At 49.4% G+C, this 12,447-nt stretch overlaps 3 non-coding genes across 3 annotated transcripts; all 3 read right to left on the reverse strand.

The window, feature by feature from the left end:
* Positions 1–1,931: 1,931 nt before the first annotated feature.
* TRNAL-AAG (transfer RNA leucine (anticodon AAG)) lies at positions 1,932–2,013 on the reverse strand. The gene has a single exon. It is a non-coding gene; the product is annotated as a tRNA-Leu (tRNA).
* Positions 2,014–2,436: 423 nt separating this feature from the next.
* On the reverse strand, positions 2,437–2,518 carry TRNAS-GCU (transfer RNA serine (anticodon GCU)). The gene has a single exon. It is a non-coding gene; the product is annotated as a tRNA-Ser (tRNA).
* Positions 2,519–6,172: 3,654 nt separating this feature from the next.
* Positions 6,173–6,254, reverse strand: TRNAL-AAG (transfer RNA leucine (anticodon AAG)). Its single transcript has one exon. It is a non-coding gene; the product is annotated as a tRNA-Leu (tRNA).
* Between the last annotated feature and the right edge of the window lie 6,193 nt (positions 6,255–12,447).

Genomic DNA, 12,447 nt, shown 5'->3' on the forward strand with positions numbered 1-12,447 from the left:
GTGGCTGTTTGAGTGCATGGGTCTGATCTTTTGGGGTCACGGGGAATTAAAATTGTTTGCTCTAGAACCTGCGACTGAAGAGACAGTGAGAGGTGCTGTGGTCAGTAAGCGGCAGGAAGGTCAATACTCCTTTACCTTTCACGATATCGCATTCCACCACCCTGCCGTAGTTCTCGAAAAGGTTGCGCAGCTCGGTGGCGGTGCACGAGGCGCTGACGTTGCCCACGAACACCTTCCAGGTGTTGAGAGGCCGCGGTTTGCTCAGTTCCACCACCATCTTTCGGTCATTCAGCTCGCGGCCGTTGAGTGCCGCTATAGCGGCCAGGGCCCGGTCCTCTTCCCGCATGTGAACGAAGGCGAATTGCTTCATGACTGCACAGCTCACCACTGTGCCGTGGTGCTCGAAGAGCACGCTCAGCTCTTCCTGCGTCGTTTGCTCGTCAACGTTGCCCACAAAGATCTTCAACTTTATGCGTGTAAAGAACTGTGTGAATCGGAAAGGGAGCAAAGACGCAAAATATTTCTTTCTATGACGGCGCGGACGCCCACCCCCCAAGCCCTTGTGACGCCCCAAAAATACAAAATGGATGCGATGTTCTAATTACCACCCGCCACCCTTTATGGTCTTATGCGTCTCAGACATGGTGTCAGCGCCTGAACGGCGACAAGATGATAATTGCGCAGCTGCGGCGACAACTACGGCGCGGACGGCGGAGACTGACCGCTGCTCTCCCCCTCCCTGCTCAGTCTGTTCTTCCGAGTATCCCTTCCACAAGAACCGCTCGACTTTCTTGCTTCCTCAGCCCCGTTCTGTAAAATGGCGTCAGACGGCTAGGTTGTCACAGGAAAAAGGAACAAGAGCGATAACTGAAAAATAGCGGACAACACAAAGCGCCTTTCACGGGACTCGTGGTGCCGGAGTCACACTAACTCACATTTAGAGGGACAGGAAGTCTTTGTGTAATAACAGGTAGAAACAACTAGCAGAGCCTTCGCTAGCCGAGACATAAATAAACAGAGAACGTCCCTGTAAAAAAAAAAAAAATAAACACGCCCACCAGCGAAAAAAGGGACGGCCTGGAAAAAAGAGAACGATTCGAAAAAACACGCCCCCGAATCCGAAAAGGACGGGGCTTGTTTGGAGAGACAAACCTCTTCTCCAATGGCTGACCAGCATTTAAGAGGCCAGCCAATGGAGAAGAGGAGAGAAGAGAGGCGGGTTCAAGCCCCTCTTCTCCAAGTCATTAAATCTCGCGAGCGAGACTGCGCTAGCGCATCCTTCGCTAGCCGAGACCTAACGAGAAGACCGTCTTCTGCTATAAAGTGCAAAGATGCAGGCAGAGCCACACCACAGTTACTAACAAGGAGGTAAAAATGAAACTAAAAATAGGACAAGAGAACCCCTTAGCTCCAGGAGTCGGCTAGGTGTAGGGAAGATATTACTGGGATTGTTTTGTCCACCAATCCCCGAGATGGGCCTGCTGAGCACCTGCCTCTAAATCAGGACACGGGTAGCTAACGAAAGTGGGACACAGGCAGGCCAGGAATTAACAAAGTACTTTTTTAAAACAAGAGTTAAAGAAAAATAGACCTTTTTATGAAACGGATTTACGAGAGAAAAAACATTGGCTCTTTTCGTGCTACTGCAGGTAGAACTGGTTTGTCAAAAGTGGCTGCCAATGCTCCGACCCTACACTTCCAACCCATACCCTTGGATGCCACTTGCAGTTCTGTGATGTCACACGCGTCGTCATCTGCGACACAAGGAGCCATGGTTCACTCGTGAAAATGCTAATCATGGTAACACGGGGAAAGGAGACTTCACGTTGGAAGGAAGACAGAATGTATTTGATTCCCTGGGTTTTCCTTTAAATGTATGTAAAGCACATAAAGCACATGCCTATATATGAGTGCATTGTTCAAAAGTGAACTGGCAGCGGTGGGATTCGAACCCACGCCTCCAGAGAGACTGGAGCCTTAATCCAGTGCCTTAGACCGCTCGGCCACGCTACCACCTGTACTTCAAGTCGGACATCCATGTCTCAAGTAGTAGAACACCGTGTCCATCTCTCGTCTTTTCTTCTGTCAGGAACTGGGGGGCATTTTTATCCTATATTGCCATTTACCTTGTACTCAAACAAATTAATGGGCAATACAAAACAGGAAGTGAACAACGTTTGAAAAGAAAACAAGAAGAATACTATGGACGTAAGAATCGTCTGCTGTGGGTCATAAATCAGCAAATTCTATCATTTTATAGGAAACACCCCTTGTAAAGAACATTGATCGGTAACACCAAAGCAGCTGTGCGACTGTTACAAATCGCAGAGGAATACAGATGTATTATGCCTTATGGTCCTGCTATGATGCGCCACAGTCTCTGTTATTCGCTTGAAATACAATACCCCTGTAAATAATGACAAAACTGCGATGTACCGACGAGGGTGGGATTCGAACCCACGCGTGCAGAGCACAATGGATTAGCAGTCCATCGCCTTAACCACTCGGCCACCTCGTCTGACGACGATGGCAGGTGTCATCCTAGTTCACTGTGTGCTCAGTGCAGGTCCATGGAGCTTTCCTTATTACCTGTAGTCTTTACTGCAGCGCTGATATCCCTAGGAACGTGGAAAGCATTGGACAACTATATTAAGAGAGGAACTTCATTTCCAACCGGCTCTTCAGGCCCTACCAAGAAAGAAGTCACTTATTCCCACGAACAACATTGACATGTGTATGGGGGTGCACTAACACTTCACTTCGAAGCCCGCAGTCTGACTCCTCAAATGCTGGGATATCGGAATCCAATGATTTTACCACCTTTGCCAGGAGCATGCATTAGAAACCCTCGGCCTTTAATGTTGGCATTGGAAACCGATGGCGAGAAATAAACCTGATCCTTTCGAAAAGGTCAGATTTTTTCACTTGTGTTACGCCCCATTATTGCTGAAAATATTTGACTACCGTTTTTCACCCTCTTTCTCTTCCAGGTCTGATGCCATATTGACTCATTTTCATGCAAACAAACAGAGCTGAGCAGCCCAGGTTGCTTTATTGGGTTGTCATTCTGTGCCTCATTTGTGCCGGTGCTTTCCGGGGCTCAGCACAGGCACGTATTTCAGAGGGCCGGAACTATAAATCTCTTCTTCCGCACTCAGAATTCCCAATAACTTTTCAAAATCAACACGCCTGCTGGGATGACTGCCTGATCTGTCTTCACAGCCTGGCCCTCTCAGAGTCAGGCATGATGCATGTGTCTAGTGGAGGCATGATGCATGTGCTACTTTTCGGGTCTCTGAGCCTGCCGGTACTGAGCACACGCGTCTACTCAAGTTCTGTCTTGTGCAGTTGTAACGTGCTGGCAATTTTCTGGCATGGGGCGAGCGTTTTCACAGGACCGATTCACAAAGCTGTGGGTTACACCCAAACATTCAGATTCAGTTCATTAAGCACTATCTGTGGGTAGTTTCTTTAGGCATAAGACGCAAGTATGTTCTACGCCCAAAGATTCAAGATGACGTTATTTAAACCTGGAGTATGAGGACCTATCCCAAAAGGTTTAGTGAATCGTACCCAATAAATTGGTCAACTCACAAAACTTTAAACCCTAAGAATTAAGGCTGCGGTCTGGACAATATGGTCTAATTGACGGTTCACAAATATACTTCCCATCGAGAGGACGGCTTTCACCAGGGCCTGGTTGAAACCATATGATCTACATGGGATAGTACTAGCGAAAACACGGTTGGTCTAAAATCTTGTTAGATAGTCGACGCCCACCCCCTTCTCCACACAACCTTCCTACAGTAGTCAAGTTTGGCACATGAAGTTTATCATTTGACAGAGCACGTACTTTTGATTTAACGACATTAATGTACGGCATCTCAGTCCCCAGAGCTTAATCGACAATCCGAGAAACAGCTTTAAATACACGATTTACATTCTAGGAACCGTCGGAAGGCCAGGTGCATTTTAAAATCCTTGCCTGGTAATCTTCCTAACATAGGTAGGCTGTTGCGCTAATCTGGTGGGGATTCAACTACATGTCCACTATTAGCGATTAGCTTCCGTACAAGACAAATACTAATCCTTGGAAACCAAAAGTTTAAAGACTAAGAGAGGAAATGATGCCTGTGTCCGAGACTAGCGCAACAAACGCTGGTTAATGTTTCGAAACACTGGCTTAGGAGACAACTTTGTTGTTTAGTGGGAGATTAGTCGGTGGATGTAAATGTGTGGTCGTGGCTGTTTGAGTGCATGGGTCTGATCTTTTGGGGTCCCGGGGAATTAAAATTGTTTGCTCTAGAACCTGCGACTGAAGAGACAGTGAGAGGTGCTGCGGTCAGTAAGCGGTAGGAAGGTCAATACGCCTTTACCTTTCACGATATCGCATTCCACCACCCTGCCGTAGTTCTCGAAAAGGTTGCGCAGCTCGGTGGCGGTGCACGAGGTGCTGACGTTGCCCACGAACACCTTCCAGGTGTTGAGAGGCCGCGGTTTGCTCAGTTCCACCACCATCTTTCGGCCATTCAGCTCGCGGCCGTTGAGTGCCGCTATAGCGGCCAGGGCCCGGTCCTCTTCCCGCATGTGAACGAAGGCGAATTGCTTCATGACTGCACAGCTCACCACTGTGCCGTGGTGCTCGAAGAGCGCGCTCAGCTCTTCCTGCGTCGTTTGCTCGTCAACGTTGCCCACAAAGATCTTCATCTTGATGCGTGTAAAGAACTGTGTGAATCGGAAAGGGAGCAAAGACGCAAAATATTTAATTCTACGACGGCGCGGACGCCCACCCCCCAAGCCCTTGTGACGCCCCAAAAATACAAAATGGATGCGATGTTCTAATTACCACCCGCCACCCTTTATGGTCTTATGCGTCTCAGACATGGTGTCAGCGCCTGAACGGCGACAAGATGATAATTGCGCAGCTGCGGCGACAACTACGGCGCGGACGGCGGAGACTGACCGCTGCTCTCCCCCTCCCTGCTCAGTCTGTTCTTCCGAGTATCCCTTCCACAAGAACCGCTCGACTTTCTTGCTTCCTCAGCCCCGTTCTGTAAAATGGCGTCAGACGGCTAGGTTGTCACAGGAAAAAGGAACAAGAGCGATAACTGAAAAATAGCGGACAACACAAAGCGCCTTTCACGGGACTCGTGGTGCCGGAGTCACACTAACTCACGTTTAGAGGGACAGGAAGTCTTTGTGTAATAACAGGTAGAAACAACTAGCAGAGCCTTCGCTAGCCGAGACGTAAATAAACAGAGAACGTCCCTGTAAAAAAAAAAAAAATAAACACGCCCACCAGCGAAAAAAGGGACGGCCTGGAAAAAAGAGAACGATTCGAAAAAACACGCCCCCGAATCCGAAAAGGACGGGGCTTGTTTGGAGAGACAAACCTCTTCTCCAATGGCTGACCAGCATTTAAGAGGCCAGCCAATGGAGAAGAGGAGAGAAGAGAGGCGGGTTCAAGCCCCTCTTCTCCAAGTCATTAAATCTCGCGAGCGAGACTGCGCAAGCGCATCCTTCGCTAGCCGAGACCTAACGAGAAGACCGTCTTCTGCTATAAAGTGCAAAGATGCAGGCAGAGCCACACCACAGTTACTAACAAGGAGGTAAAAATGAAACTAAAAATAGCACAAGAGAACCCCTTAGCTCCAAGAGTCGGCTAGGTGTAGGGAAGATATTACTGGGATTGTTTTGTCCACCAATCCCCGAGATGGGCCTGCTGAGCGCCTGCCTCTAAATCACGACACGGGTAGCTAACGAAAGTGGGACACAGGCAGGGCAGGAATTAACAAAGTACTTTTTTAAAACAAGAGTTAAAGAAAAATAGACCTTTTTATGAAACGGATTTACGAGAGAAAAAACATTGGCTCTTTTCGTGCTACTGCAGGTAGAACTGGTTTGTCAAAAGTGGCTGCCAATGCTCCGACCCTACACTTCCAACCCATACCCTTGGATGCCACTTGCAGTTCTGTGATGTCACACGCGTCGTCATCTGCGACACAAGGAGCCATGGTTCACTCGTGAAAATGCTAATCATGGTAACACGGGGAAAGGAGACTTCACGTTGGGAGGAAGACAGAATGTATTTGATTCCCTGGGTTTTCCTTTAAATGTATGTAAAGCACATAAAGCACATGCCTATATATGAGTGCATTGTTCAAAAGTGAACTGGCAGCGGTGGGATTCGAACCCACGCCTCCGGAGAGACTGGAGCCTTAATCCAGCGCCTTAGACCGCTCGGCCACGTTACCACCTGTACTTCAGTTCGGACATCCATGTCTCAAGTAGTAGAACATCCTGTCCATCTCTCATCTTTTCTTCTTTCAGGAACTGGGGGGCCTTTTTATCCTATATTGCCATTTACCTTGTACTCAAACAAATTAATGGGCAATACAAAACAGAAAGTGAACAACGTTTGAAAAGAAAACAAGAAGAATACTATGGACGTAAGAATCGTCTGCTGTGGGTCATAAATCAGCAAATTCTATCATTTTATAGGAAACACCCCTTGTAAAGAACATTGATCGGTAACACCAAAGCAGCTGCGCGACTGTTACAAATCGCAGAGGAATACAGATGTATTATGCCTCATGGTCCTGCTATGATGCGCCACAGTCTCTGTTATTCGCTTGAAATACAATACCCCTGTAAATAATGACAAAACTACGATGTGAGAAGTTGGCCTGGTATATGCTGTTCACTAGTTCTAGTGACCACCTTGTACCATGCCAAGCAACCCTTATGGTGTGGTTGTAAGTCAACCTTTTCGGACTAGCTGCCCTAGTGGTAGCGTAGGCTAAGCAGTCGTTGAGGCTAAACTCGTGATGCGTGTTAAGCAAGCTGTTTTACCAATAGTAACCCCCTTTTATACCAATGAAAGGACACCACACAGATATATATTCAAAATATATATGTATTTATTTCTCAAAGTAACCCCTAGTCTCTTTATGAGCACAGGAGCACAAATCGTCAAACAAGATTATCACAGAATACACAGAAGTTGCACTTTATATGGATAGGCCCTGGTGGCCACTCGAACCATATACTAAAATAGTGGTATAAGTACCACGAACAGAAAAGGGAAAAGGCCTAGGGCCTCTAGAATCGCTGGGCCTACAAGGAGCTAACGTCAGTTAGTGACCAGGAGGTCCACGGGTGGCGTGTGCAGAGCAAATAGTCACACGCGTGCTCCCATAGGTTTCAATGGGTGCGTAAAAAGTACAAAGTTACTGCAAAAGGAATCTTCCGGATGACCTAGGAACTTAAGATTTGGAACACAGGCACTAGAGATGTATTACTACACATGGGCACCGGAGTACCAGCTTTACCTCACCCACAGGAAGCGGGTGCATAGGCCTCGAAGTGCGTCGGGTTTCTTCTATCTGTTCCGTGGGGCCTGTAGACAAAAGTGCTGCAGGCGGTCGGTCGGGAAGAGATGCAGTGGATCCAAGAGTGGATCGGAGATGTTGAAGACCTGTAAGCAGAGGGGACAGTGTTCACAGTCACTAGCCAGTGACCAGCGTGGCACCAGGTGGGTACCAGGCGATGTCGGGTGCAAACAGGTGATGAGGGGTAGCTTGTCTCCGCAGCCACGTGGTCCCTGAAGGTCGACGACGTCCAGGAGTCGGCTCACGAGCTGTCCCACGCAGGCTCTCGCTGTCGGCGGTGTCGGCGACTTGATCGAAGCAAACAAGCCTTGGCAAAAGCAATTGCAGGAGGATTCGGAAATCAGCTGTTGGTTCTGACCAGCAAGGTCAGAGGGATTGCTCCTTTGGAGGGGAGCAAGGGCCAGTCTGGATCAACCAGACCAGCGGTGTTTGTCGTAGATTTCGTCGCCAAGATGGCCACTAGCCAGCGGGCCAGCAACCGGTTAGGCGCGTCGAGTGGCAAAATGCAGAAGGGCCCCACGCAGATCGTGGAGATGCTGGAGGGCTCACCTTTGGTGCAGATGCTGCTCGAGGGTTGGGCTTCTCAGGACCCAAAGCACAACTTGGAGGGAGCCTCGGTTGTTGCACTGGTCAGCTTGTCGTAGTCGTTCCAAGATGGCTGGCTCCACGTGTCTCGGTGCCTCCACGGGTCTCCTCTTTGCAGGGACTGTGGATCGGGCGGTGAGAGGTCTGGAGGTCCAGGTCTTGTCAGTCTCTGGGCTCGGGCTCCGGCGGGAGGCGGCGGCAAAGCAGACGTTGATTCGCTGGATGGTGCTTGCGTTAGCAAGGTGGTCACTCCCTGACCACAGGGGAGATTTTCTTCAGTCTTCTGTGCAGCAGAATGTCGAAGTTCCCGTCTTCTTCTTAGTTTCAAGTTGATTCCAGGATGTCTGAAGTCTTAGGACACAGCTCCTACCTTTATTCGGATTCTAGGGGCCGGACTACCTGCTAGGTCCCTCCCTATGGGTGGGACCAGGAAGGGGGGTGGTTACACCCCCAATCCTTTGTCCAGCTCGCCCCAGGCCCGGGACTGGTGTGCCCCAGGACCGGTTTGAACTGGCATATGCACCGAGGCTCCTCGTGAGCCACAGGCATGTCTGGTTTCTTTCAAGCCCTACCTGACCAATACACAAAATCCTGTCTGGGGTGGTGCACGCACCTCCCCTGGCAGGAAACCCTTTGTCCACACCTCCCAAGCTGGAAGGACTCCCAGCAGCAGGAGGGCAGACTTGTGTCTGTGGTGGCAGCATCCATTTTGTGGAGCTGAGGCTATGTCTGATTTTACCCGGGTTTCAGGTACTGTACATGTCGTGTCCCTCTAGAAGGGTGGAATGCTAACCCCGTCGCCAGAATTGGCGAGGGGTTAGTATTCCAATTCGTATGACACCTTACTCGACATGTTTTGATAAAGCCAAACCAAAGATAGCATTTAACCGCGAGGTTCATAATGCACTTAAGAGTATATGGTATGACGATATCTGGAAACAGTAGAAGGAAGTTGTTCCGACCACTGCAGACAGGCTCAGCTCATGCCAGAGCACCATCTCACATGGAACCAAGCACTCTGCCTTCAGGATTGTTAAGGCCTGCCATAGGAGTGACTTATAGGTTACCAGGTGTCCCATTTAAGGTTAGGTATAGGTATACTACACCTAAGTAAGAGGTGATTACACCAACTTACCCCAGCTGAGTGATCAGCCAGTTGTGTCAAATCGTTAGGCCAAGCCTGGGGTGGCATAATACATGCTGCAGCCCTTGGCAGGCCTTGGGTACACCAATGCCCTGGGTACCTAGTGTACACTGGTACAGGGGCTGACAGGGTGATCCACTTCCAATTGGTTATGCACCTAGGGTGCATAGTTTTAATTTAGTAGAGAGAACAGCAGGCTGGGGGTCTGATTGGCAGGCCCACAGCCTCAATATGTCAAAAACCAGTGAAGCAAAAAGCAAAAATTTGGGGTGACCATAGGATAGCAGACCCTACTCTCCTACACAACCCCCCCCCAAACGCTGGGACATTAAACTAGCCTTGACCAGTCTCGTCTTCATGTCCTAAGTGGAAGTACCTGGAGAGACCATCTGCATTCCCATGGTCAGTACCTGGCCGGTGCTCCACTGTAAAGTCCATCCCCTGTAGGGAAATGGACCACCTAAGCAGTTTGGGGTTTTCACCCTTCATCTGATTTAGCCACAAGAGGGGCTTATGGTCGGTCTGAATCTTGAAGTGAGTGCCAAACAAGTATGGCCTCAGCTTCTTCAGGGCCCACACCACAGCAAAGGCCTCCCTCTCAATAGCTGACCAATTCTTCTCTCTGGGGGTCAACCTTCTGCTAATAAAAGCAATGGGTTGGTCTTGACCATCTACATTAAGTTGTGACAGTGGCCTCCACCTACAAGGTGGCCCAAATACACAACCTTACTCTGCCCTATCTGGCACTTAGTAGCCTTGATAGTGAGGCCTGCCCTTTGCAGAGCCTCAAGAGCCTTCTTCAGGTGGATCAGGTGATCCTCCCAGGTGGAACTAAAGACAGCAATGTCATCAAGATATGCTGCGCAAAAGTCATCCAACCCAGTAAGGACTTGGTTCACCAGCCTTTGGAAGGTGGCAGGTGCATTCTTCAGACCAAAGGGCATCACCACAAACTGATAATGCCCACCTGGGGTTGAGAATGCTGTTTTGGCCTTAGACTCCTCAGCTAACCTGATTTGCCAATAGCCAGCTGTCAAGTCAAATGTGCTCAAAAACTTTGCAGAAGCTAGTTTGTCTATGAGCTCATCTGCCCTTGGAATAGGGTGTGCATCTGTCCTGGTGACAGCATTGAGTCCTCTGTAATCCACACAGAACCTCATCTCTCTCTTGCCATCTTTGGTGTGAGGTTTGGGGACCAGAACCACTGGGCTAGCCCAGGGGCTCTCTGAGGGTTCAATGACACCTAATTCCAGCATTTTATGTACCTCAGCCTTTATACAGTCCCTGACGTGGTCAGGTTGTCTGTAAAGTTTGTTCTTTACAGGCAGACTGTCACCAGTGTCCACAACATGGGTACACCAGTCAGTTTGACTAGGTATCAAGGAAAACATATGTGAAAATGATTGTAGAACCTGTCTACATTCAGTCTGCTGATGGGCAGTGAGGTTGCCTCCAAGGGTCACTCCTTCAACTGAGCCATCTTCAGGGTTCTGAGACAACAGGTCTGGGAGAGGGTCACTCTCTTCCTCCTGTCCCTCATCTGTAGCCATGAGCAAGCCCATGTCTGCCCTGTCAACATATGCTTTAAGCCTGTTAACATGGAGTACCCTGTGGGGACTCCTGGGAGTTCCTAGGTCCACCAAGTAGGTGACCTCTCCCTTCTTTTCCAGGATTGTATGGGGTCCAGACCATTTGTCTTGGAGTGCTGCTGGGGCCACTGGCTCCAACACCCATACCTTCTGTCCTGGCTGATACTCAACCAAGACAGCCTTTTGGTCATGCCAAGCTTTCTGTAAGGCCTGGCTTGCCTCAAGGTTTTTAGATGCCTTCTCCATATACTCAGCCATCCTGGAGCGGAGACCAAGTACATAGTCCACTATGTCTAGCTTAGGCTTTTTGAGAGGTAACTCCCATCCTTCCTTCACCAAACACAGTGGGCCTCTCACAGGGTGCCCAAACAACAATTCAAAGGGGCTGTAGCCAACTCCTTTTTGTGGGACCTCTCTGTAAGCAAACAGAAGGCAGGGTAGAAGGATATCCCATCTTCGCCTGAGCTTTTCAGGTAATCCTTTGATCATACCCTTTAGGGTCTTGTTGAATCTCTCAACAAGCCCATTGCATTGTGGGTGATAAGGGGTGGTGAACTTGTAGTTGACACCACATTCCTTCCACATAGCTGTCAAGTATCCTGACATAAAGTTGGTACCTCTGTCAGATACTACCTCCTTAGGAAACCCCACTCTGGAGAATACTCCCAGCAGGGCCCTGGCCACAACAGGAGCTGTAGTGGTCCTAAGGGGAATTGCCTCTGGATACCTGGTGGCATGATCCACTACCACCAGTATAAATCTGTGCCCAGATGCAGTGGGAGGATCCATGGGACCCACTATGTCTATTCCCACTCTTTCAAAGGGGACCCCCACCACAGGTAGTGGTATTAGGGGGGCCTTTGTTGTGCCACCTGATTTGCCACTGGCTTGGCAGGTAACACAGGAGCGACAAAACTCCTTTGTATCTTCATTCATATGAGGCCAGTGAAAGTGAGGGACAAGTCTGTCCCAGGTCTTGTTCTGGCCTAGGTGTCCTGCTAAAGGAATATCATGGGCCAAGGTAAGAAGGAAGCCCCTAAATTGCAGAGGTATAACCAACCTCCTGGTTGCACCAGGCTTGGGGTCTCTAGCCTCTGAATAAAGGAGCCCTTCATCCCAATACACTTTATGGGTACCTTGAGCATTCCCAGCAGCCTCAGCAGCAGCCAGCTGTCTGAGGGGTTCAAGAGAGGGACAGGATAACTGAGCCTGCCTCAAGTCAGCCCTTGAAGGTCCCCCTGTCCCCAGAAACTCAACCTGGTCAGGTTCAAGCTCTTCAGGGACAGTTCCTTCAGGGTCCTCTAGATCAGCTTCCTGGGAAGGCTGATCATCACTCTGAGGCAGGGGGGAAGGCACAGCCTTGACCCTCCTGTTCTTCTTCTTGGTAGGTGCTTGGTCCATTGTTCCAGGATCCAAGACCTGAGGTTCAGTGAGGCACTTTTTGGCCTGTGACCTGGTCACAGCAAGGACATGTGATGATATACCTAACATCTCTGCATGAGTCCTGTACTCCACTTCTGACCATAGAGAACTCTCTAGGTCATTGCCCAACAAACATTCTACTGGGAGGTCTGCACTAACCACAACCCTTTTGAGGCCAGTTACCCCTCCCCATGAGAAGTTAACAACTGCCACACTGTGTGAAGTAGTGGCATTGCTGGCATTGGTCACCAGGTAGTTCTCACCTGGTATGTACTGTCCAGGGTCCACAAAGCCTGGTGTCACCATAGTGACACTG

This window comes from Triturus cristatus, chromosome 12 (genome assembly GCF_964204655.1).
Source record: "Triturus cristatus chromosome 12, aTriCri1.1, whole genome shotgun sequence".
In the NCBI taxonomy this organism is placed as follows: domain Eukaryota; kingdom Metazoa; phylum Chordata; class Amphibia; order Caudata; family Salamandridae; genus Triturus; species Triturus cristatus.